The sequence below is a fragment of the Stegodyphus dumicola genome, chromosome 12 (assembly GCF_044657685.1).
Source record: "Stegodyphus dumicola isolate Sdum_Otavi_A_Nest chromosome 12, ASM4465768v1".
Classification (NCBI taxonomy): domain Eukaryota; kingdom Metazoa; phylum Arthropoda; class Arachnida; order Araneae; family Eresidae; genus Stegodyphus; species Stegodyphus dumicola.
The window spans coordinates 79,177,093-79,203,437 of record NC_140779.1 but is presented as its reverse complement, the minus strand read 5'-3'; positions in this window follow the sequence as shown (position 1 = coordinate 79,203,437).

The following is a 26,345-nucleotide window of genomic DNA, read 5'->3' as shown; positions in this document are numbered from 1 at the left end:
GTTTTGAGATCTGTGAAACTTGTTGGTCCCCGTATTTCGTGTAGCAACATCCCGAGATAGAAACATTCGGCGTTGTTTGGATGTACGGTGTATATTCGGCTTAGTGTGTTAGTTTTCGTGATTGCTGGATGATCCTGTTCTGCAATTCCTTGTTTTCGTCGTTGAAAGATTTTTCCTGTTGTGTTCCACGTATAATAAGTAGGGACGTCAACATATGGTAATGTTTTTGCTAATAGATTCAATTTGGCAGAGATGGGAAAAAAGCTGCTGATATTGTGTTCTTAGATGATTCGCTTGCAAGTTTTCAGGTGATGCCTTTTGTGAAGTAACCTCTTAGTCCATTCTCCAAATGTACTGCTAGATGTTGCACATGTGGTTAGTATTCGCGTATGGGAAAACCAAAAATTTGCCACACTGCTTCGTTACTGTTGATGTGTCTTACCATCTGGTATATGAAAATCTCGTCGTTTCTGTATTGTTGTTCTCTGTTTTTGGCTATATGAAACACTGACATATCCCTTTATTCACATACTTACAGACATATTTAATGGATTTAACTGAACTGCAGTATTTTACGTTTATGTGTGCTTGGAACATTTTGGAAAGTAATGGATTATATGGTACTACCTATTGATTATCTATGTCCAGATCTTCACTGCCTCGTATTCGTATTTCTGCTGTGAATCCATCGTTTTTGGGTGATCGTCTTCTGCATGTGGGATCGCCATCACCTCCAGTTTGTATGTCGTCCGAATATGGTTTTGGGTTTCTTTTTGTACACTTTCTATCACTCATACATGACGAATTGGGCTTTAATGGCCCGTGAATCATGTTTTATCCAACCATGTCGTACAGTTCCGGATCTTTTTGTGGATTGAGAAATTCAGCTTGGATGATTTTGTCGATATCCGAAGGATGAATTCTGTCGTGTAGCCATATGAGATTGTTTGAGAAAGGCAGTCCTCGTTTTTGCCATTTGATTGTGTACATCCAGCATCTAACGGTTCCAAAGATGCGATATTTTGTGATGACTTAAATAAATCTCATTTGTTTTTGTCGGAAAACTCGGGCTAATATGTCGTGTCCATCCATGGACGATTGTCCATATTTCAGTCGTTCTTTGATTTCTGGCCATGATGAGTTGCATGTGAATGTTAAGAACAGATCAGGTCGTCCATATTTTCTTGCGTAGGTCATGGCATCCTGAGTGTATTCGTACATGTGAATCGGACTTCCTATGTAAGATGAGGGTAAGATTACCATTATTCAATGTCGTCAATGTTTCTGTCGTTTATGGTCGTATCTCGAAGGTGTAAGTATTCTTCCGTGCGTAATATCTTCTGTTTCAATCTTATGTAAAGCATCTGTTCCGCTTTTATTTTTGCATACATATCTACCAATAATTGTAGGAATAAATGGCGACTGTTGAGAATGTGATTGTATGTTTTATTGTCTCTGATCATTAACAGGTAAGCATAGAACTCCTTGGAAATCACCTTTTTGTTTGTTTGGCGCTTTTGCGATTTCTCGCCAAATTTGGCTACAAAGAAAATCGCCAAAACTCTTCAAATTACTGAGATACAACGTTAAATAGACTTGCTCTGTATTCTTACTTTTCAATCATAGCTCTCTTTAGATTTTTCATGTTATGTTATGCGGCAAAACACAACAGTTTCAGAAATAATTGAACTAAAAGTGTAAATTTTTACAAAATTCGCAACAATATTATTGACTGATGACCAGCGCACCAGTAAAATTTTCTTAATAAGTACAATAAATAGCTTTTTAAATTACGGCATACTAAGATGAATAATTAATATGACCACCCATTTCAGCAAAAATATACAATATTACTTCTTGTAGTATGGAGTTAAAAGCAGTATCGAAAATGTGAGATCATTTTAACTAAATAGCATTATGATAATCAGTACTTTTTTTAACCTCGAATAAGAATCCTTCATATACTATTGAAATTCTGTATAGTTTACAGAAGATTTCAAAAGTAAGAAAGTTGAAAGTAGCTACTGTACTTTTTATTTAACTTATAAAAGTTAAATAAAGAATACAATAAGTACTTTATATTTGAAAAATTAAAAGAAATAAAAAAGGATGATTTTACAAAATTTATAGAACAAAAGATAGAAGCATTTGATAATTAATTAATTGAGAAAGTAGATTCTAAATACCGAAGCTTATGATACACTCTGCATTAAATGTTAGAAAAATTTAGTCCGTTTTGCTTTCAATATGATGGCAATTTTCAGGAGTTGATTTAGTTGTTTCTAACAGACGGGAGATTATAATTGAAACTTTATGATGGTCATATGTTAAAGATGGTCATATGTTAAATTGAGCTACTCAGCCCATTTTGACTATAATTAGTAGATAAGTCGACCGGGTGAGGGTCTAAAACCCTTACTAAAAAAGTGAAACCTTACAGCAGTTTGAACTATGGTGAACGAAGTTTAGTTTTCGTTTGTATATTTGTGCTTGCATTTTGCAGTATCGTTTTAATATAATCTAGAATAAAGTCATTGTTACCCGTGTTTTTCATTTTAATAAAACCATATACGGGCATGGTATCTTCCTGTAACTAATCGTGGATTATAGTACATCACAGCATTTCGATATATTATTCTCCTCACGCATATGCGAATATGCTGAGTAACTTCATAATAGCTTGGCATTCCTACAAGACCAATTTCAGTACAAAATAGATAAGGAATAAAATCTTAACAAATAATAGCACACTAACAAATAATAACATTCACGTAGTACTTATGCCTAACTATGATTCATTTGAAACAACATTCAACTAAAATAATGAGAAAATGCTTTCAGGCCTTGTCCACCGATTAGTAAGCAGCTAGCTATGTAATTGAGAGTTAATAACCTACAGAATCCGAAATATTCTCTGGGTAAGTAATTTTGGGTTTGCAACCTCACTGCTTCTTAATTGGCACACGTGAGGAAAGAAATATGTTGGTGCGAGTGTTCACTAGAGAACTACATCCGCTTCTAATTGCACGAAGCATGCTCCGTCCTGTAAACGAGTGTAAGCGATAAGAATAATGATTTTTTAAAAATTGAAATAGGACTGAAGCTGGGGAATGCTTACTAATAACGTCAGGGTGGGAGGAGGACTCTAAAGTGCGACCCGAATCGATTGGGTACCCTTAAATCTGTTCAAGCCTGGTCCTGCTTGCGTTGAACTGATGCTGCTGGCGGCATTCCCTGGAGTTGTCTCTCCAATCTTCTCTCTCTTTTCGTCTCTCCAACCTTCTCTCTCTCTCTCCGACGGGGAGGGAGAGTGCGCGCGAGAGAGGATGGGTGGCCAGATGAGGTGAGCCGATAATTACCGTTCTGACAGTGCCGGCCATTTATCATTCTGTGCTGTCACGAGCGCCATCTAGCTGCTGTTCGGCTCACCAATTTCTTTCGGTCCGCTTTTAAAAGCGCGGAGTTGGCTGATGGGAATATCTCAATATAATCGCTGCCGATATTAGTGTATCTTAAAATATTTTTTATGTTATGTTTCTAGCGGTGGGTAAAAAAAAACTTTTTTGTTATTATTATTTGATGGTATTTTTATGTGGGAATTTACTTTAAAAGATATATGCTAATCTGAAATCCCGCGAGGCAGCTTCGAATGAGCTTTCGAGCGAAGACACAGGTGAACGAATTTATATTTTGAATTCGCGATGGAAAATGGAAAAAGAGGAGGGGAAAAAAATAATGAAAGTACCCTTTATTCAATGAGTTTTAAATCAAATCAGGTTCCGCGGTTAATTAATTTAGGATAAATTGACCTTTTTCCCCCCATCTATCGCTTTTGTAGTTACCTTCTACTAGAAAGGTAACGTCTGCAGTCATTAGTATAAGCAAGGAAAAAAGTGAAAAGGAATTATTTTCGAAATCCAATCTAAAGTAAAAAGCCATTTGTTATACACTAGGGACATAAAGAAGTCATTTACAATATTAAATATTAGTTTTATTGCATAATAATTAGCTCCTACAATAATAAGTTTCCAGTCTTCTATTAAAAACTTTTTATTCAACGTTTTTCTAATATTCATTGAAAAATGAAATTAAATTATTTTGCATAAAATGAGAAAATAATTCTTTTTTTTTAATATTTCATGCTTTTAATGAAAGAACAGCGTGTTATTGCATTATTGCTTTGGAATTCATTATGAATAAATTTAACAAATCTTCAGAGAAATTCGAAATCCTTGTTTAGCTTAATTATTGAATTTCTATCTCCTCCTTTGCCCTTAGTCGAAAATAGTGATGAAACAAAAATATTAAATACGGATATATTATCAAGCTTATTTCTTGATTTCGGAATAACAAGTTAGCTTTTCAGGCTTTATTGCCTCAGGAACTTTGATGATTAGCGATGATATTACCATTGCATGTTAATAATATTCAAAATACTTAAAATTCGTTAAATTCATCCGATGGCAAGAATCTTAGCTTAATTCTTTGCTTTTTAGCATACTGGAATGAATTTTTGATGACGATCTTAAAAATCACTTTTCCAACTTTAGATCAAAATATTTCGTAAATTAATATCCAAATATTTCGTAAATCTTCATATCGGCATCTTAAAAGGAATACATTTTAACATATTACAAATAAACGCCATGTGCGTCTAAACGGCTATAAACGTTTTAAAGCAGTTATCTTAGTTTTATATTTTTCATTGGTTTAAACTATGAATTTTAACAATTCAGGAATTATTCAATAACTAATAAAACGTTTTCAGATTTAGAAACGGTTAATAATATCTAATAAAAATATTGCCTGATTTGTTTCACGAAATAACAACTTTAATAAAATAATTAAATCTTATAATATAGAGCACTGACTAAATTTATTCTATTCACAGCCCGCTTGAAATTATTCTTATAAATAGATCTCGATTAAACTTGATTCATATACAACGTTAACCATAGGAAAAAACATTTTCTGAAAAAAAAAATAACTTCTCTTCCCAGATGGCAATTTTCAGAAAATATTTTATGTAAATTAGGAAAATTAGGCTTTGCTATAAAAGGCAGACTTACTTTTGCAAAGCATTTCTATATTCATCTGCAAGGCTTCGGACAAAAATAAATTTGCATTTTTGATGAAATTAGTATTTTATCAGAATGGCAAAGCTCCAGTGTCTATTCTATACTACGAAAGCATCGTTGGATGAAGTTTTTAAAGGTAAGGCCAATGACAATAAACGGATTAACATTCTACGAAATTTAGAGTGACAAAAAAAAATCTCAGCCTGTCTCCAGGAAGGAAAAGACGTCCAGTTGTATCAGGATTGGTTGACAAAACGTCCTTGTTCAGGTGTTCCACACAGCTGCAAGCGCTCTAGGCATTTTGTAAACGTTTGAACAATTTTGAATTTTGAAACGTAGTACTTAAAATGGTTATTTTTTATCTCACGGTACATTAGGTTTTATGATTAATTTTGAGGTGATTTAATCATGTAAGATTCAAGTAGTGGAACAGTTGAAATTCCAAAATTCACCAAATCTATCACCTAAGAACCGATGCAAAGACATCAGTTTTGCTCAGTGTTTTGCTCCTATTCTCGAATATTCTTCAGAAAAATTACGTGCATTTTTGCTTAAAAAAAGTGACCATGCTCCGAATTAGCACATATGGTTTATTTGCTTCCTTACGTGTTTCAGGTACAACCTTTAGACTTTCCATTTCTGCTTGTTTTGCTTTCATTAATTAAAACGTAAAGGTTCTGTGACTATACTTCAAGGTACTGTACAGCCATATATCGCAACATTCCTCTTGCATTGTACTTAGCGAGTGAGTGAGTAAACCTCTATGATGTCGTCCAGCCTTTGCAGGAAAGAGGATGAGAATGTTTTGCTTGAATGGGAGATGAAGCAACTTTTATTCTCTCACGTTTGCAGGCAAATATTGTTTTCTTGTTAAAATCAGCAACTTTGGAACCCTAAAAAAATCGAAACATGCAAATTGCTAAATGAATTGTGAATAAATATCCTCAGAAAGTTTCATCCCTTTGAGAAACGCAGTACGAACATCAGATTTTAAATAGCAAGATCCTCAAGATATTCGAGAATCAATATCTACAAGATATCGTTGCCTATCTCGGAGCAAAGAAACTCGAAAAGGACTTTCAGAAAGTGAAATTCCAAATTCTTCAGGAATTCTGGAAGTCAACGTCCTCATGATAGCCTCACTACGTCCCTGCCAGATGTGACTTATACAAAGCATTCTGAGGATAATCTATGTGTGTTATAGGGTTCTTCTCATCAAGAAACCTTTCGCAACACATTATTTCGAAATCACTAGTTACAGACTATCGTGAATTTAAAAACTGATTTTAACTGTTTGTTAACACAGTTTCGTGTCGAATTAATGCCTGAGTTTTATCATGAAAATAAAGGTTTAGTCAAAAATTTTAAATCTTCATCTAGAAGTTTCATGATTTCAATTCTAGCCCTGACTGAGTGCAGACGTGCTATTTTTAATCACTATTTTAAGTGCAACTATGCCAAAAATTGCAGCTTTATTTACATCTTTTGTGGAAAGCGATATATTAAAAAGCTGTTCATATTATTTAAAAAAACAGTTTTTAATTTCTATAATAGGTTAAGGAAATTTATACAGGTATTAATGTTATTGCTGCATTTAGTTGATCCTTAATAATTATGTTTTTTTAATCAGGGTTTAAATAATTTTCCAGCTTTCCTAAAATTGTGTTTTCTCTGTTTTTAAAGCCCCAATTTTTTTCAAAACCTTTGCAATACATTCAAAAATTTACATCCAGGAAAGTGGGTTTTACAGCGTGAAGAAATACAGTTTCTATTTCTTGTAGAGTAAACAGTTCCATCATGAAATAATTGTATCTAGCTAATAAGAGTATAAATGCATAGTTAACGCTGATTTTACAGCTAAAAAGCATGTTATTATTTATGCTTATTTATTAGTTATGATTATTATTTAATAGTCATATTCTCGCCTCCGTTATATTCCGCAGTTTCTCACGTCTTTCACCTTAAATAGCATAAGTATCTTGTTAAAAGCCTAGCGAAGCTGACTGCCATACCGAAGAGCCTGGTTTCGGATCCAGGAGAAGGCATGGATGTTTGTAAATGTGTAGTGTCTGAGCGGTATGGGGGCACTCTAAATATGCGGCTAGATGAAAGTCCTTTCCCGAGGTTGGTGTTAAGGAAAGAGGGATGGGAGACTCTCCGGCCAGTCCTCCCCAGGATACTGTGTATCAAAATTGGAGCGGGACTGAGCAAAGTCGTATGCTCTGTCACCTGGCCTGTCACCTATGTATGGTGACAGGCCAGGTGACAGAGCCTCTGTCACCTGGCCTCTGTCACCTATGTATGGTGCTCACGGCTCTTGCCAAGGACATGCGCAGTCTTTCACTCCTTGTCACGATAAATTTCGTGGGCTTATTCTGATGTTACTGTCAGACAAATGAGCTAAGTCACAACAACATTTTATTAAAAATTTAGATGGTCCTATTAGGAATTCAGATGCTACATTTTACAGTAAAGATTAAAACACTGCTGGGAAATTAATATTGAATATCTCCTCTTCAGGACCTAATACTAGAAATGGGCTGATATCATTAAGAGCATTTAGACAATCCCCCAAGGCTTCCACTAACTCCTTAATTTTTTAAACGTAAGATTTCTAAAGATGGCTTTCAGAAATTTCGTACATGACTAATTCTGTAAACAGAGAAATTGTAAATACGTTTAACGGAAATCTAGAGAGTTCATGTACAATATGAGCATTTAACAGATAAGAAGGCAGCACTGTTTAGAGTTTTACCTCTCTTTTTTGATAGTAAGTATGTTCGAATTCCCAAATGACATTAATGACATTCTGAAACACTAAAATCCGTCATAATTTGCCAACATAAATTAGAAGTAATGACACAGTACTGATACAGCTCGAGACACAATGATATAATAAGACATTACACGCAAAGTCTCATTTTTAATAACGCAGAACTCTCCCTTTTGAACGTAAATCATGTTGGTTCCCATTATACATTTTGGTACGCTGGCTACTATTTCATCGATGTGTGGTTAAATTGACTTCTTTTCTATCAATCAAGTGATATTTTCGATTGATTAGTTTTTAATTATTAATGTATTTCGGATGTCAAAAGAAGTCTCTAGGAAACAATTTAATGTACATATAGTTTTATTTTTCGCAAAAAAAGTTGAAAACTTCGTATTTTAAATTAATTGAGTTTTCTAAGCTTTTTGTCTCCCTGCTTTTAAAGGTTTTTTTTTTCAGTCAATACCATGGTGTTTGTAGTTTCATTTCTTTTAATTAGTACTTTGTTATGCCACTTTCTAGAATTTTTTAATTTCTGGATTCTGTTTGCCTTGCGGTGTGGTTCTCATTCAATGATTTGCTTGCGTTATTATTAATAGTCTAAAAATCTTCAAAACGTTTTCCTGTCTTTTCTTTGTTGTTCCAAATTAACGTTTCGCGAGACAGGTGAGACACCCAGCTCTAGGAAAACAAAAATACTGCAGACAAATCCTAAGACATCATATAGTATTGTTACAAAATGTCTAGGCGCGGTGGGATAGCTTCCCAGCAAAGCAGGCTTAGGTTTGCCAGAAAATAACAAAGGAAAGCAAGGTTGCCATATTTGGCGAGAAATCGCCGATTTGGCGACAAAATTGGCGGTATATCATAGACGGAAGGAGAACCTTCTGGAACGAATTCTTACTGGTTTAGCCCAGGATGTTCTCGAACGAAACCCAAAAGTTATATAAACCCTGCTGGTACACCGAGTGCGGAGTCGAGAGTTGGTAGTCAGTCAGCCTAGTCAATTCAGCTAAGAGTCAGTGAGCGAGTGCCGCATTGCTCGTCGAGTGCATCGAGAGTCTTTTAGTGTATTGCGAGTTAGTGTATCGTCGAGTTTTACCTTAGAGTGCGTTGAGCTCCGGGAACGATTGAACCGAGTCGGGAGCTGTGCGCTAGTGCAGTGTTTCTCAACTGGATTGACTCCAAGGACCAGTAAAATATTTCGGTACGTTCTCGCGGACCGGTAAGTTTAATAATTCGACCCACTGGTACAATTTTTTCACATAATTAAATCATGAAAACTAAAATAATTTTTAAAGCATTTTATTTGTTATAATTTACATATGTGCATTCAACTTACTTAAAATATTGCATCGAGAATAAAACTATGAATGATATATTTGTTCTTTTTAGTTAATATATTAGCAAAAACAACAATGAATCGAAATGTAAACAGCGTATGTAGATACAAAATATGCAAAAAATAATTTACCAAATTAAAAGAAATAAAAACTAAAATCAATGAGATTGCTGCTAGTCTCCTTTGCTGACTATCCTAGGCGTTAAACCAGTTACAGCAATACGTAAAGCAGGCGCAAGAGCAAGTCGATTTCGAAGTTTCGTCTTAATAACAGTCATAGCCGAAAATGTAGTTTCACACAAATAAGTTGAGGAAAAAGGCAATAAAACCTTCATCGCCTTTGTGTGAAGATTGGGATATTCTGCTGCAGTCTTTATCCAAAACTGATATAGTATATTTACTGAATTAATTTGTGATTTAAGACCTAGATCTGAAGATAGTTCAATAAGTTCTATTTCCTCGTCTGTAGTAAGATTGTTATTGTAATTATTAATAAATGGATTGATTATCCACAGATTACCTAAACGCGCATCTTCTTCTGGAGGATAATACTGATCAAAAGCCATAGAAAGCTCAATTTAAATGCTCCAAAATGACGCTGATAACGCTCTTCTGATGCATGTCATTAGCATTAATGTAATCTTAGAAAGAAACAAACATATCAAAAGAGATTTCTTCCGCAATTTTGTACCAGAGTTTCAATTTCTTCTTGAAAGCATCAAACTTATTGTTGAAGTTGAAAACGGTGTTATTTTTACCTTGACGACTTAAATTTAGTTCATTTATCAGTGAAAGTATCTTGCAGTAGTTGACTGTACTTTCTATGTCGTATGATAACTCACATATTCTTCGTCTAATAGTATCATTGGACAGAGGCAGAGTTCACATTTTATCTGCAGCAGATTAGCCCAACACTTCACAACGTACCTCTATCAAACAAGATTTTACAAGTTCTTCAGCAACTGAGTATGGTTTCTTAGATTTGGCAATACGCTAAGCAACTAAATACGATGCTTTTAAAAGCGATTTATCAACCGAGAAACATTTTTTAAAAGCATCCTTTTTAATTTTCATCTCCAAACTTTTTCTCTGGAAAACGTCCAGGGGATTGTTTTCCAGTTGTGGGTCCTTCGTTTGTAAATGCCGCGAAAGCTTGGAAGGTTTCATGCTTTCGTTGAAAGAACAACTCTACAAACAACACATCCAGGTTTTGGATAATTTTCTTCTGATTGTGGACAAAACCATATTTCAAATAATCTGCGATATAGTGCTTTACAAAGTTCTTTTTCATTTTTTGGCAGATTGTCGACTATATTCACCTTCATCTGTATTCGAAGGGGCGGACGACGTGCTTGGTTTTGGAGAATCCTTTCTTTGCACAAAATTTAGTAATGTGCCATTCGTTTCCATCTTACTGATCCTGGTTATTGATTTTTAATATACTTAAAGTTACAGAAATAGTAGTTACAGCACAGTATTAAATTCAGTGGTTATTAAAAACTTACGCTGATGTATAGTTTTCATTTGTCCAAGCGTGCAGAAGAATGTAAGCAAGATAAAAAGCGAAACCTAACCTAAGACGCCATAAACACTACGATAGATATTCAGCGTTCAAGTAATTAGCGATACTCAAGGCAGACAGAGACACACTAACTGGTGAACTAAGTGTACGGCACGGCAATTTACGAAAGGCGATTAGGTACATAGTCGCCAGTTTGTTATATTTTTCATAATCGATCATATTATTTTCTAAACTAATAAACTATTGTTATTGTAATGTAGGTGCTATTGTAATATCGGTTGTCGACCGATGACACTTTGAATTTTGGACAGAGAGCTGGCTATTTCGTTGACCGGCAAATATTTTTTGCGGACCAGCGGTTGAAAAACAGTGCTCTAGTGTATCGTCGAGTGCATCTCGAGTTGTAGCGTCGAGAGTACACTGGTGTGCAAAAATTAAGGAAGAGACGGTTTTTTCAATATAACTTTGTACAAAATCTTTCCAAATCAACACATTTAATACCGTAAGATCCCCAATACGTAAGGACATGAGTAATGTAAGCAACACTTACTAAAAGAGAAATCAGAGGGATAAAAAGAATCTTTGCCTGAAATAACATTACCTAAATTTTCTGGCAATTTCGAAGACTGGAATTTATTTAAAAACCAATTTGTAGCTTTAATTTCCTGTAATAGACAATTAACAGATTCTCAGAAATTGTTTTATTTACAATCTTGTTTAATTGGTGATGCAAAGCAGATACAAACAATAGATGATACATTTTCTTCCTTATTTAAGGCACTTGAAGAAAGATATGATAATAAGAAACTGGTTGTAAATTCTCATATCAATGAATTACTTTCTATTGAAAAAATAGTTCATGAAAATCCTAAAGATTTACGCTCATTAATTGATAAAGTTCAGAAACATTTAAGAGCATTAAAAGTTATGGAATTAAATATGGATAAATTAAGCGAAGCTTTGCTGATTAATATTATTCTCAATAAAATACACTGGTGTGCAAAAATTAAGGACGAGACGGTTTTTTCAATATAACTTTGTACAAAAGCTTTGCAAATCAACACATTTAATACCGTAAGATCCCCAATACGTAAGGACATGAGTAATGTAAGCAACACTTACTAAAAGAGAAATCAGAGGGATAAAAAGAATCTTTATTGAAAAAGTAGCATGGAGCGCAATGCGACTGAAGGCCGAAACATCCCTGTGATGGGTGTCCAACAAGAAACATCCGGTCTTTAATAGGGGATATGATCTCCCCTGACTGCTAGGCAGGTTTCACAGCGTCTACCCATGCTGAGAATGAGGGTGTCAATGAGTTGTTGAGGCATTGCTGCCCATTCGTCTTGCAGCGCCAATTGAAGATCCGGAATCGTTACTAGTGGTAAGGTACGAGCTGCCAAGCGTCTGCCTAGAAAATCCCATACATGCTCGATGGGATTCAGATCCGGAGATCGTGCCGGCCAATCTATACGTTCAATATCCTCACTCTCTAAGAGCTGTTCGGCAGCTATTGTGCGATGACATCGTGCATTATCGTCCATAAAAAAGAACTGCGGACCCATAGCGCCTCTAAAAAGACGCACATATGGAAGAAGAATCTCGTTACAATAACAGGTCCCGTTGACTGAACCTGCGTCGAAGATGTGAAGGTCTGTACGACTACCAAGCATGATGCCTCCCCAAACGAGAACACCGCCACCTCCATACCTGTCCCTTTCAATGATGTTCGAGGGATGATTGCGGCTTCCCCGCTCTCTCCAGATGAGTATGCGATGAGAATCGCTACTCAGACTGAATCTGCTCTCATCTGTAAAGAGTACTCGTCCCCATTCATTGTCTCTCCAATTCTGGTGTTCCCGGCACCACAGAGAACGCCTTCTCCGATGGGCAGGCGTTAGAGGTACACACCGTACAGGGCGTCGTGCAAACAGACCAACACCGTGCAGTCTTCTGGCCACGGTAAAACGCGATATCGGTCGTCCAGTCGCCTGTGTCGTGTGTCTAGCGATTTCTCCCGCTGTCCGCAGCCTGTTTCTTCTGGCCTGTAAGGCAATATACCGGTCATCTGCGGGTGTGGTTCCTCGTGGACGACCACTACTGAACACCCGGATAGCTGTTCCTGTAGTTAGAAATTGTCTCCAAAGTCGTGAAACGATGCTGTGAACAATCCCGAACTCTGCAGCCACACTTGTCACACTGCGGCCTTCCTCCAACTTCCCAATGATTCGACCTCGGGTAAAAGCATCCAGATGTCGTCTAACAGATTGATTAATCGCATTTCTTGCTGAGGCAGCAACTCGGTGTGATTTTAACTGCTATACGGCGTGCAATCTCTTTGCCAGAAATACTGATCTTACACCGACAACATGCTTTATATTACTCAGACACTCCCTCATTACGTCTACCTGCATATCTGCGCATGTGCTACCGTACATCACCTTACTTAAACTCCTGATTGGTCTTTCTGCCTCTTCGTTAAGCTGATATGCTAATTTTCAGACTTCGTCCTTAATTTTTGCACACCAGTGTATGTAGACTTCCGAGAACGAACGAGCAGGTCAGGACTGTACTCTGGCGCTTTGCCGTAAAGCTGTCTCCACCGTTATAGTCTGATAGCCTGGAAGCTGTGTCGCTGATTGTTTCAGCTTGTTTACAGCAGTTCTTTGACGACTGTAAAACGTGATTTTGGAGCTGTCTTGAATAAATACTGGCCAATAAAGTGTGTTTTGATATTTCATCAAGTGCAGTCTTTATTCACCCCACGATCTCGTACGTAGGTAAGAAGAAAAACGTAAGAGTATACATGACCACTGAACCCAAAAAAGACGAATAGGTTCTCTGATTCCTCTCAAAGTTTTTGTCTGAACTGCCAGGCAGAATTCTATTCAAGGCTAATGCTATGGTGGAAATTTTAAAATTTTCGCCATTCAGGGAAACAGGAAGCAACGAATGTTATGAACTTGCGATTTTATTGTTCATTCTTCTTTTACTGACTTATAAGTTTCAACCTTTGGGTATAAATTATTTTAAGTTCTATCCTCCAAATAAGGATTTACATTTTTTTTAAAATCTTCTGCAAGACATGAGGTATTCTTTATAACGGTTATTTAATCTTTGTTTTGCAACCATACAGATCTTAGGGGAATTAATTGTGTTTCCCCGAAAAGCAATACTCTCACGTATTCTTTGACCAAACTCTCTACACTTTGTTTTATGTTAAAAATTTATCCGCAAGCGAGCTGGAAATGTAAACTTCATGCTGTGAAGTTAAGCTGAAAATTATTCGAAAAATTCAAAATGGATACAGCCAAATTGATGTCTACCAGAAATGGAATTTATCCAAATCTATAGTAACTCTGTAATTTCTGCTCATGGAAAAACTTTGGTTATGAGAGAAAAGGTGAGGATGTTGTACAAGCATTTCTGAAATGCTTAAGCCATAATTTACCCAATATATTTAATATCTGCGCGTTATATTAATTACAACTTAACATGATTTTTAATTTGTTATTGACTTCTTTTGATAGATGTGAGAATGCTAATCATTTGCTTCCTTTATTCGTCATTTATATTTTCCCACTTTTTTATAAGATAATACATTTTTCTAATCCAATCGGTTATAGTGAAACACCAGTTATAACGAACCAAGCTTCCAGTCCTTTGAAGTATATTACAGCAGGGTTTTCGTCTGTATTATACTCCTGCCAAAAGACTTCATATTTAAAATAATAAATGTTTTCACTTATAAATTAATATATATTCTATTTCGCTGTAATATGTATGTAGTTCCTGTTATTAGCTTATACTACTTCTTCTGGTTTAACTAATCTCTAATTATATATGTTTATGATGACAACTGAATGCTTACTTCTTAAAGAATAAAAACGTTAAACAGAAAAATACAAAAGCGTGTTTTAAAAACATTAAGAATTACTATCACAAAATAATTAAATTTCTTATTCAAACAATGAAGTATCATATAAGTTTTAAACTGAAATTAATTGGAGTTAAATATGTCTTGCTATTTATGAATGAATAAAAATGTGCCATTCAAATTGGCAGAGGGTAGTCCAAAAATGGTTAAACTTTTAATTGAAATTAACATTAAAACAGCATATATCAAGCACATTTCAAGATAAGATTAACTGATAATAAACGTTTATAAAATTTAATACTAAATGAATGTATCTGTTATTATATGTATTTAATTCAGAACATACTTCTACTAAAAGGTCATAAGAAACAGTTATTGAAAAATTTCAATATATAGTTCATTGGGAATGTATTTCTGAAAATCAAGAACTATCCGAAGAAATAAAAGAAACATTTGAAGGTAAGATTCATTGGGATGCTATTTCTTTCCATCAGAAATTATCAGAGGAATTTAAAAAATTTTCAAGATAAGATTGACTGGAGATATATTTGTGATAATCAGGAACTATAAGAAGATTTTAAAGAAAAATTTCGAGATAAGGTTATCAGGGTCAATGTTCCTTCTTACCTTCTTCGGGAACATACAAGGACCTGACGCGGAACAGAGAGCTTACTAAAGCTATGTTCACTAATTGTGGTAAGTAGACAGGATACAGACGAAGGGTATACAAAACCCTTTATTTTTCTCTATATACAATAGCAGCTCCCAGGATATACAACAATTTTTTTTTCATCTGTACTGCATCTAAACAGGAGCGTTTATTCAATTCTGGTTCCTTCCAGAGATCTGGAAGGAAAACTAGTTTAATGAAATGTTACACAATGAAATGGCAAGTAACATATACAATTATACTTCTCTTAACATTCTTATTTCATTCATGACTATTTTAATTATCTCTCCCCGTGCTCTCTGACATGTGTTGTAAAAGAACACCAAACACGAATGTGTTTCTGTCTACGTGTTCCACACTTCCTCCTACAATCAAAACACTAACGTGTTAAAATTCAACATAACAAGACCTCTTAACACACCCTAATTTCAACTCTAAACCCTGAGGTACTATTCTAAAAGTGGCTAACTCTAAAGTGTAGCGTCAGAGAGCCTAACTACATCATTCAACCTTTAACACATATTCGCCATGCTTTAGTCTTTTTACAGTCACACGAATAAAAAAATTTTAACATTCACTTTTACCATATCACGGTATTTCTTAACATTTAAAATAACAGTTCACATTGTATATAAGAACATATCAACATGCCGTTAATTTTACACATTTGAAAACATACATTAGTAGTACATTGTTAACTTCTATTCTTTTCAAAGCAAGTGCCAATTCTTTCTACATTGAAATACTACATTTCAAAAAGTCTTTCAGACTAAAACTTCTTTCTTGCTAGAATGTTTTAAATAAAATTTATACAATAACTTTTTACAATATTTAAGTCTTTACACAACGCTATTATACATCAACTTTAATTTTAGGCGCGAGTAATTGAAAAACATAATACCAAAATCGGTAACAACTCATTTCTCGCCCTTTTGGCGATAAAGGTAGACCTCGCATGAGGTAAAACTTCTTCAAATCTGCCACTTGCAGTAAGAATGAAAGATTAACTTAAGTTTGCAAAGTAACATAAAATTTTACTTATCTTTGTGATATTCGGACATCCTTTTCTGGGCCCAGTCTTTAAAGGTATTGCAGATAGTTGTGTGATTTATCCTCCTTCTTGTACGGGCTCGCCCTTCAGTGCCTTCCTCTGGAAGCTTCCTTTTTTCACCAGTTCGGTCACCCTTGAATACCTTCTTTTTCTCCTCTGCTTGTGGTCTTGGCCGTTTGATGGCAGCTGGTCTTGGCGGAACCGGGAAACTTCTGTCGTGTTCCTGCTTGGACCTCGTTGTTGGCCGTTCAAATTTTCCTTGTAACTTTTCCTCCGCCGCTGATGGCCCTTCCGCAGTTCGGCTACATTTACTGCGGAGAGTCCTGTCGGATGAGTCAATCTTCCGTTTTAGGGCCGGGTTATAGTTGCCGTCATTTCTCCTGGTTCTCTTTACATACGTCGTCCTTCTCTCTTCTTCATTCTGGGGGTGTTCGTGAACTCTCTTTTCTGGACGGTGGAACGGCTTCTTTTTCTTGCTACCTTCAATTTTTCCGCGGGGCAATTTTCTTTTCACTTGCTCCTGCCTCTTATAGGCTTGCCCTTGTACTTGTCGTTTTTCCACCTCTGGAGCTTGTGCCTGCGGTGTCTCCCGTGCCGGATCCTGCAAAAGATCTGAAAATATTTGCATTTTATTACGATCGAAGTAGGGCTTGATTTGATCAATGTTTGCGGAACAGGTTTCACCATTTCTGGCTTTTAACACTACTACAGCGTGAGTTATTTTTTCTATAACATATGGTCCTTCAAATCGTGGAAAAAATTTGGCAATTTTATCTTCTGGTGCTGAAGAAAGTGAATGCTTAATTTTTAAAACTTCATCCCCTACCTTATAAGTTACTCCCCGCGTTTCAAATCATAATAGAGCTTCTGTTTTCTTTGTGCTACTTCCGTATTGTTTTTTGCTTCTTTTATTAGTTTTTCTATATCACCCATTTTAAATTCTGGGGCTCTTTGTTGCACATAAAATAATTTATCTAACGGTGTTATAATCTTTCTGCCTAGAAATAAGTCAGCAGGAGTTTTGCCCGTTGTATCATGTTTTGCGGTCCTAAGGGCGAAAGCAAATTCATTGACATAGTTATCCCAGCTTTTATGAAAATTTTTAACATAACTACGGATAATTTTCACTATATTTCTATTGACCCGTTCCGCTATATTTGATTGCGGCCGATACGGGACCATTTTTAAATGACGTATGCCAGCACATGTCTTCAAATATATTACTTACAAATTGAGGACCATTATCCGATATAACTTTTAGGGGCGCCCCGTATTTTAAAATATATTTATTTAAAATAGAATCAGTAACTAATTTCGCGGAGGCTCGTTTTAAGGGAAAAATTTCGGTCCATTTACTAAAATGATCAACCATAACAAGGAGATAGCGACTTTTATTTAACTGACTTTTTGGGAAAGTGCCCAATAAATCGATGCCAATTATTTCATTTGGTAATTCGGATTTAATACTATTTAGAAACCCGGCCGGGCGGAAATTAATATAATTAACGGCTTGACATGTTGGGCAGGACTGGACATACGCCCTTGTTAACTTTTGCAGTTCAGGAAAGTAAACTGCCTCGCGTACGCGTTGGATAGTTTTTCGAATACCAGCATGAGAAGCTAAAGGGCTGTCATGGAGCTCCTGCAGGATATTTAATCTAAGACTAGCTGGGATAACAGGTCGAAATTCGTTGTTGGAATTCGTAGTTTTTGTATAGAATAATAGACCATCTATTAGTTCGTAATGGGCCGCCCTATTTCTTATCGCCACAATATCTTGGTGGCTAAAATTTTCAGGATCCTTCAAATACTCATAAATGCTTCCAAACTCAGGATCCTTACCTAGTTCAGTTATTACAGTTTCTCGGGAATTTATTGTACATGCTGTAAGCATTGCCATCTTTACGGTATTCCCTTGTTCATCTATTTTAATTCTTGATAGGGCATCTGCTACGATATTTTCCTTTCCGGGGGTATGCTTGATTACCAGATTATATTCTTGCAGCTTGAGTGCCCATCTTATTAACCTTGGGGATAAATTTTTCCCTGAGTACAATCTAGTTACCGCCGCATGATCAGAGTATACTGTTATTGGCGCCTTTCCAAAATAGACTCGGAACTTTTGCACTGCTAAGAACTGCAAGTGCCTCTCTCTCGGTCGCGGAATAGTTTCTTTGTGTTTGATTTAAAGTTCGGCTAAAAAATGCCACGGCCTGCTGATTTTGCGAAAGTACCGCTCCTACCGCATAATCCGAAGCATCCGCTGAAATTTCTAAATTCTCATCCTTTTCAGGAAATTTCAACACAGGGGCTTGCGTTAATGCTTGTTTTAATTTTTCGAAAGCACTATTGGCTTCGGCCGTCCACGAGAATCTTGCCTTTTTCCTTTTAATTTTAACAATGGTTCAGCAATAGCTGCAAAATTTTTTATAAAGGACCTATAATATGAACAAAGTCCTAGAAAAGAAGAGAGCTTCTTTGCCGTGTTTGGAGTCGGATACTTTTGTACAGCGATTATTTTTGATTCATCTGTCTCGATCCCTTTTTGAGATATTTTGTAACCTAAATATTTTAATTCAGGGGCTGCAAATTTGCACTTTTCGACATTAACTTTTAGACCGGCCTCATTTAATAAAGAAAACACCTGTCTTAAATCCTGTACATGTTGGTCGAGATTATCACTAGTAATAATGATATCGTCTAAATAGATAAATGTGGAATTTCCAAGAACAGGTCTTAACACAATGTCCATGCATCGTTGAAATGTTGCCGGGGCCCCTGAAAGGCCAAACGGCATACGCAAAAATGCATAAGTGCCAGAATTGGTTATAAAAGCAGTCTTAGGCACATCCTCAGGCCTCATCCCTATTTGAAAATAACCAGTCGTTAAGTCTAAAGTCGTCATAAATTTGGTTGATTTTATGTTCCTTAAAATTTCTTCTATAATCGGTAACGGATATACCGGATATTTAGTTATGGAGTTTAATTTACGGTAATCAATAGCGAATCTCCATCTTTTTTAATGCGTCAAAGGATAGTCATTATTTTTCTTACATAAAACCACCGGGCTAGCATAACTACTTGAGATGGACGTTATGATCTTTTTACGTAGCATATCGGTAATATGCCATTCTATAATTTTTTCCTTATTCTTATCATACCGGTATGGTTTTTGACGAACTGGCATTGCATCTCCGGTGTCAATACTATGGTTAGTAACCTGAGTAAATCCTGGAATATCACTAAATAACGAAGCAAATTCACTTACCACTTGTCGGATTCTTCCTTGCTCGTCATTAGGGAGGTGGTCAAGTTTTAACATCGGCGGTTCAGCGTTTTCTGTACGAACTGGTTTCATTGTCAGCTTAAGGGACGCTTCATTAAAATCCAGCGTAGCTTGTGCTTCTGAAATTAAATGTGCTTGCAGATTCTTTACTATAAAAAACATCACCTTTACTTGTTCGTCCTTGATACGGATATACAAAGGTACTTTACCTACGCACTTACATTTTTCTCCTTGCGCCGCTAACACTGTCGTATTATCCGCATTATATATGCGGTATTTGCGAAAATACTTCCTAAAAAACTCTTCTGCCACACAGGAACACTGCGCTCCTGTATCCAGGAGTGCGGTGGCTGGGATATTATTCACCAAGACTTCAATCTTCGGAAGAGTCAAATTTTTCACCATTACTGTATTTAACTTGTAGGAAGAGGGGTTTTCGTGGCCTTCGGATTTCCGCACCCTCTCGTCAGCAGAAATCCGTTTTAGTTTAAATTATTTTTCCTTTCCGTGCTTTCCTTCTTTATCCACTGGCCTTGAGACTTTTTTCCTGGGTTGCTATTGAACTGTCGACGTTCGCCGGCTGTTTTTGAATGCTCGGGTTTCCTTGCCCACTGATTCGCTTTTTCTCCGTAGCCGTGTGCTTGAGTTTGCTGTAGTCTTGGCGTACCAAATTGGTTTCGCTGTTGATATTGGCGTCTTCTTTCGACGTCCGCCGTTCTTCTACTTTCAAACTGGATTGCTAGCTCAAATAACTTTTCCAGTGTAGTCGGATTTCTCAATTCAATAAAGTCTTGCACTTGGGGTAGTAACCTCGGCAAAATCACTTGAATTATTTCAGGATCCGGACGGTTTCCATACAAGAGCTTGAAAACGTGAATTTTTCTTAAAATAAAGCTCGAGAGGTTTTCAATTCTTTGTTGATATATACTGAAAAGTTCCGTTTCTAATTTCGCACGATCCCTTACAACAGGGAAGGCTTTTAGTAGGGCAGTCTTGAAATTTTCGTAAGTATACGTGGGACTTCCTGCTTGACCCAAGAGACTTCTGCCTATACATTTGAACCAGTTAAGCGCTTGGCCCCTCAAAGCGCTGCTAGCTAAGGTAAATTTTTGAAACTCGTGCACGGGGTAGAGCATGAAGTGGTCCTCCAATTTTTCCAAAACACTGGTTACCGGTGAGTTTCCATTAAATGTCGCTTCTGGTTTCATCGAAGCGCGCATGGTCTGGACGATGTAACCAAATCCTTCCAGGGCGGCAGCTGGCATTTCTGGATTCTGAGCCGTTTCTGTAGGCAGCACAGGTTCTTCTTGAAACTCGGCCATGGTTATTCTTCTTCGTTGGGCGCCACTATCAGGGTCAATGCTCCTTCTTACCTTCTTCGGGAACATACAAGGACCTGACTCGGAACAGAGAGCTTACTAAAACTATGTTCACTAATTGTGGTAAGTAGACAGGATACAGACGAAGGGTATACAAAACCCTTTATTTTTCTCTATATACAATAACTTCCGTACTTCGGAATACACTGACCCGCCACTTGGGGTCTAACGTAAAAGTATAAAAAATAAAACTAAACTCTAATTTAACTTTAGAATAATAAACGTGGAAGATTGGCCTTATATTAACAGGAAGGCGTATGTAGTACAGATAACTGAGAACACTACAATACGTTTAAAAGTTATCAAGAGGATTAAAACCTCTGGCCTGGAAGGCAAGAAGCAACTGCGTAACTTTTAAGGTAAGCGGCCTGCTTCGAACTCACTGCTTCCTCTCTCTCGCTTGGCAAAAGGCCACAACTTAAATACTTGGCGTTCGCCAGACAAACTTTGCATAAAAACCTTAACGCTTATAATTCTGGCCGGAAGTAGAAAATAAGAAGTGATAGTAAAGATTTAAAATAAAATAAACGTTAATAAAACTTAAGATCCTTACAAGGTTGATTGGGTATCTATTTTAGAAAATAAGGAATTACTGGAAGAATTCATTGAAAAATTTAAATATAAGATTAAAAGAGAATATATTTATGAACAAACGCCTAATTGCGAAACAGAATTAATAAATCACGCTAATAAACATATTCCATAACAACATATGCCGAGATATAACTACACAAAACATTCTTCAAATTTTCTAAATTATTTCATTTTAGACGTCTGAGTCCTTTATAATATTTGCATTTGTCGATTTTGTAATGTGTGAAAGAAACTTTAATTTTATACATTTTTAGGGAAGTAAATATTTACTCTCCTTATTTTGACATTTTTTTTTTTTTTTTTTTTTTTTTTTTTTTTTTTTTTTTTCCGGGCCCACCAGCGGCCGAGCGGTAAAGTCGCTGAACACTGGTAGTTCGGTCCGAGGTTCGAATCCTGCGGACGGGCTGGCTGCATGGGCGTTTTTGTGGTTTTCCCCATGTGTAACGTGTATACGAGCCAGTTTCCCTTAGAAAGTCCTCCACGAAGGCATCCCTCCCCTTAGGCAGATAGCCCTCGAGGCTTTGCCATAATCACACATTTTTTTATTTTGTAAAGGTGGTGTGAAACATCCCTCCTTATTCACGCCTCTTCTAGCAGGAGGTCATTTATAATCCCCGTTTTGGGGGTTCAGCTGTGTTCCAGACTTTTTATAAAATATGCATTGTTTTAATCTTTTTTTGTATTTTTTAACCTTTTTTTTTACATTAAAATGGACTAAAATGTAACATCAAATTTCGATTACGTTTTAAAAAGCGGTGAAATGTTTCTAAAGATCAACATTATGCCCGTGCTATAGGAAACATGGCAACTTCTACATAATATAATTTAAATTACATTTAAATCAATATCAGGAACACATATTACTATTCACACATTATTTTATGTGAGTAATAAACAGCATATGTCCCACACGCAAGAGAAATCATCTTGTGTGTGGGACATATGCTGTTTATTACATAATGTTTATTACATAAAATTACTTTGTATTTAATATCTAAATGTAATTGAAACTAAACCCTTTGTACATTAGCCTACGTTCACGCATTTTAAGGGAAGAAAAAGGATAGGTATCTTTAATTAAATTTGTCTTTCTGTCGATACACACATTTCTGCCGACACTAGCTCCTAAAGGAGCTACTTAATCTAATAGTAAAAATTTTTTAAACGTCATTTTGGTAGGCATCAACACTCTTCGGGAGGCTCTTCAGTTCTTCTTCTTCTTACTCTTTTCTTCCTTCCACAGACTTACATAAACGATTTTCCTACCAATTTTCATTGTCGGTTTCGACGAGCTTTACCCTGTGTAGAAAAGACATGCTAAATGCCCAAAGACAGATTTAAGAGCTGAACTGCAAACTAGCCGAAAAACATGTAAATAATTTCTTTAAATAGAAATAATACCAACAAGGAGCAAAACTGCGGCATCTATTAATAGAAAATACTTACTCCTCAATGACAGTTAAAATATAAATTTATTGTTATTAAATAATCTAGGAGAAAAACTCTTTGATATGCTTATGATTTTAGCTTGCAGATATTCTGTCCTGAAAAGTAGAAAGTATTGCCACTGGAGGAAAATAGCTGTTGCACAGCTAATGTAACGGCGATATGAAATAAGTGTGCGGCTGAGTAATTATTGAGTATTATCTTTATTACATGAGCGTGTTTGCATGTGACTTTTAATTTACGACGAAATGATATCGTTGCAATATTTTCTCCCATTTCGCTGTGCCATTAAGAACAACAGCTCATTAACTCTCAATTATGTTCCTTTAATTTTTAGTGGACTAACTCTTAAATGAATAGTCCATCCATTGCGTGGCTTAAAATTATTTCGGGAGTTAAAGTGAAATCTATCTATTAAGATCAGATCGCACATTCCTTTTAATCTATGATTTTGATAATTTTAATTTATTTCTTTTTCTAATTTTTGAAAGTTTCTTGAAAAACCTCTCAAATTCTAGATGAAATCAATTTCGAGTTAATTTATCAAGTCGTCAATCAAGTTATTAATTACAATATTTTTCTAAAGTGTGGACAATGATGCACAACTAAATACTATAACGCGTGAAAAAGAAAACGGAAAAACAAAATTAACAAAAGCTTATTAATATTAATTAGAAGAAAGCTATATTATTAAAATGTTCAAACTTATTACTGACTAGTCAAAATTTCGAAAAATGTTAAAATTAGTAGAAAATCACTTTGAAATAATTAGTATGAAAAGAGGAAAGAAGAAATTTTGGAAAACTAGACGTCTTTTATTAGGTAACTGTTTACGGATGGGTGTGGCCTACTATTCACGCAAGTTGGAGACCTCCCGCGGAGAGAGTTATTGATAAGCTATGTAACATTCATCTGAAATTCGACAATGACTTAGGAACAATTTTATCTTCAATCTTTTTACTATACTTCTCCGTAAGCATTACGTTTTCTTATCAAACCTTATACCATTTTGATAGCTTACTATGAAATATAGAGCTGACTTACTCTATCTTCAAATGCGTGCTATTATACTATATTTAAGGTCCAGATTGGATACAATACAATTAAACTCTTTACCGCATATTTAATTAAAAATATTATATGTAGAGAGATAGATTTATTTGAGCCTATGTATGTGATGTATGTATTCTTTCACGCTTAAGAGAGAGAAAATTAGCCGCTTTTATTCAAAACTATTAATTCAAAACTATTATTCAAAACTATATATCTCACTAGATTTCAGTGCTATTAGATTGTTTAATTTTATAAATATTTAAGCTAAGAATTCCGATTGCAAAACCTTATTACTATATCTAGAAAAACTGTGGCTCTCAAGAGGACGAAATTTATACAGATAATTATTATAACTGAAAGACAGCTGGAGTTGTTATATTTTTAACTGAGGAGAAAAGCAGGTTTTTAAATTTTTAACAATGAAGTGTCGATTTTAAGCTGTATTATTTTTCAGGTAATTAAAAAATTGACTAATTTAAACATGTCTCTGCAAATAAAGTATAGCTACATTAAAATGTAACATTGAAAGTTTTCTTACAAAAGCGAATATATTAAAAAAATTGGTTTGAAAATGGATCTTTTTGAAATGTTTACAGTTATAGATGATTTTATAATTTAAAATAATGTTTCCAAAAATTTTAATTTGAAAGTTGTAATTAATTATTTTGAAGTATCTAGAGAAAGAACTTTCCTTCAATTTTTGATAGTGAGGAAGAGAATTAGGTTTATAAAACATAGTGGCTTGAAATTATTAGTGTCAGTCATTTATCCTTAAAATTTCCAGAACTTGCCTAGTTATCCAATTACAGTGATTTGTAACTCGATTATCCAAAACAATCTTTGAATAAATGTTGGCTAGAGATCAGGATAGAGTTTTCACAAATTTCTGAAATGGCCTTAGTCATATTTCTAAGATTTTGCGCAATGCATTTATGCTAAGCCGTATTTTCAGCAATAAAAAATCAAAATTTCGGCCTTTCCTGCCATATGTTGAAGAAGATTTATGTGCTGAAATATCAAATATTCATCTAAGATTCAATTCTTTATGTAAAAGTAAACGAACTGATCCAGCTCATTAGTGTAAATGTTTGGTTTACCTTTAATGCAAGATAAAAGGAGAGTTGCATTAAAAAGATAAAAATATATAAGATATAAGTATGTAAATATAAAATAATTTAAACTAGAAATAGCTCATTAATCCTTTTTTAATTTGGGTACTTTCCCTTTTTATTCTAAAAATAGCAATAACTATTTCTGAACTGCCTCATTTTTAGATCAATCCACACACATGACTTTCAGAATACATATGACGACGTAGCTAATTAGAAACGTAATTCAAAATTTCTGAAACTTTCCCTTAATCAGCTACCGTATTGGTTAACTGAGCGCTTGACTTCTACCTCTGTTCCCGCTAAGTCGCTGCTTGCTGCTTTTCTTCCTATTGCAAGAACATCTAAAATGCAACCTGTTGTGGAACAGCCACGATTAACGTGCAAGTATTTGTGGCCGCATCATGTTTAACTACAATAAAAGAAATATGATTTGAATCGATTATGGCTGTGTTATTTTACAGCTGTATGAATTACAAGCATCTTCTTCATTCCGAATCGCCCACCAGCGGCCGAGCGGTAAAATGAACACTGATAGTTCGGTCCGAGGTTCGAATCCCGCGAACGGGCTGCCTTGGATGGGCGTTTTGTGGTTTTCCCCATGTGTAACGTGTATACGAGTCATTTTCCCTTTGAAAGTCCTCCACTAAGGCATCCCTTCCCTTAGGCAGATAGCCATAGTGTGCTTTGTCATAATTAAATAAACCAAACCAAACCTTCATTCCGAATCTGTTATGTATGCTTCAACATGTGTCTGTGTCATTCTCAAAACAACAACGTTACATATTACATATATCCAGAGTTGTTTTCGAATACATTTACTTTACGATTTATTATCAAAAAATGTTTATATTCCTTGGTTATATACGTGTATAGTTTATATTACTTGATTAAATTCACGGATAATTCCTTCTATGTCAACTGTCCGGAAAATATTTGTTCAAGTAAAAAGGTCTACTAACATATCCTAAGGTTTGAGCAGCCCTTATTTATTATAGGTATTTGGACGTTATCAACTATAATATTAGGTTTATCATGGCGTTTATTATGGGTTAGGTAAACCTCCATTGTAAAAGGTTTTAACCATCTCTGAATATTTTTTATTAGCTGGGCTATTATCATGCACAAGTCAGATTTTCCCGGCATTTGAACATAATTTTTATTTCCC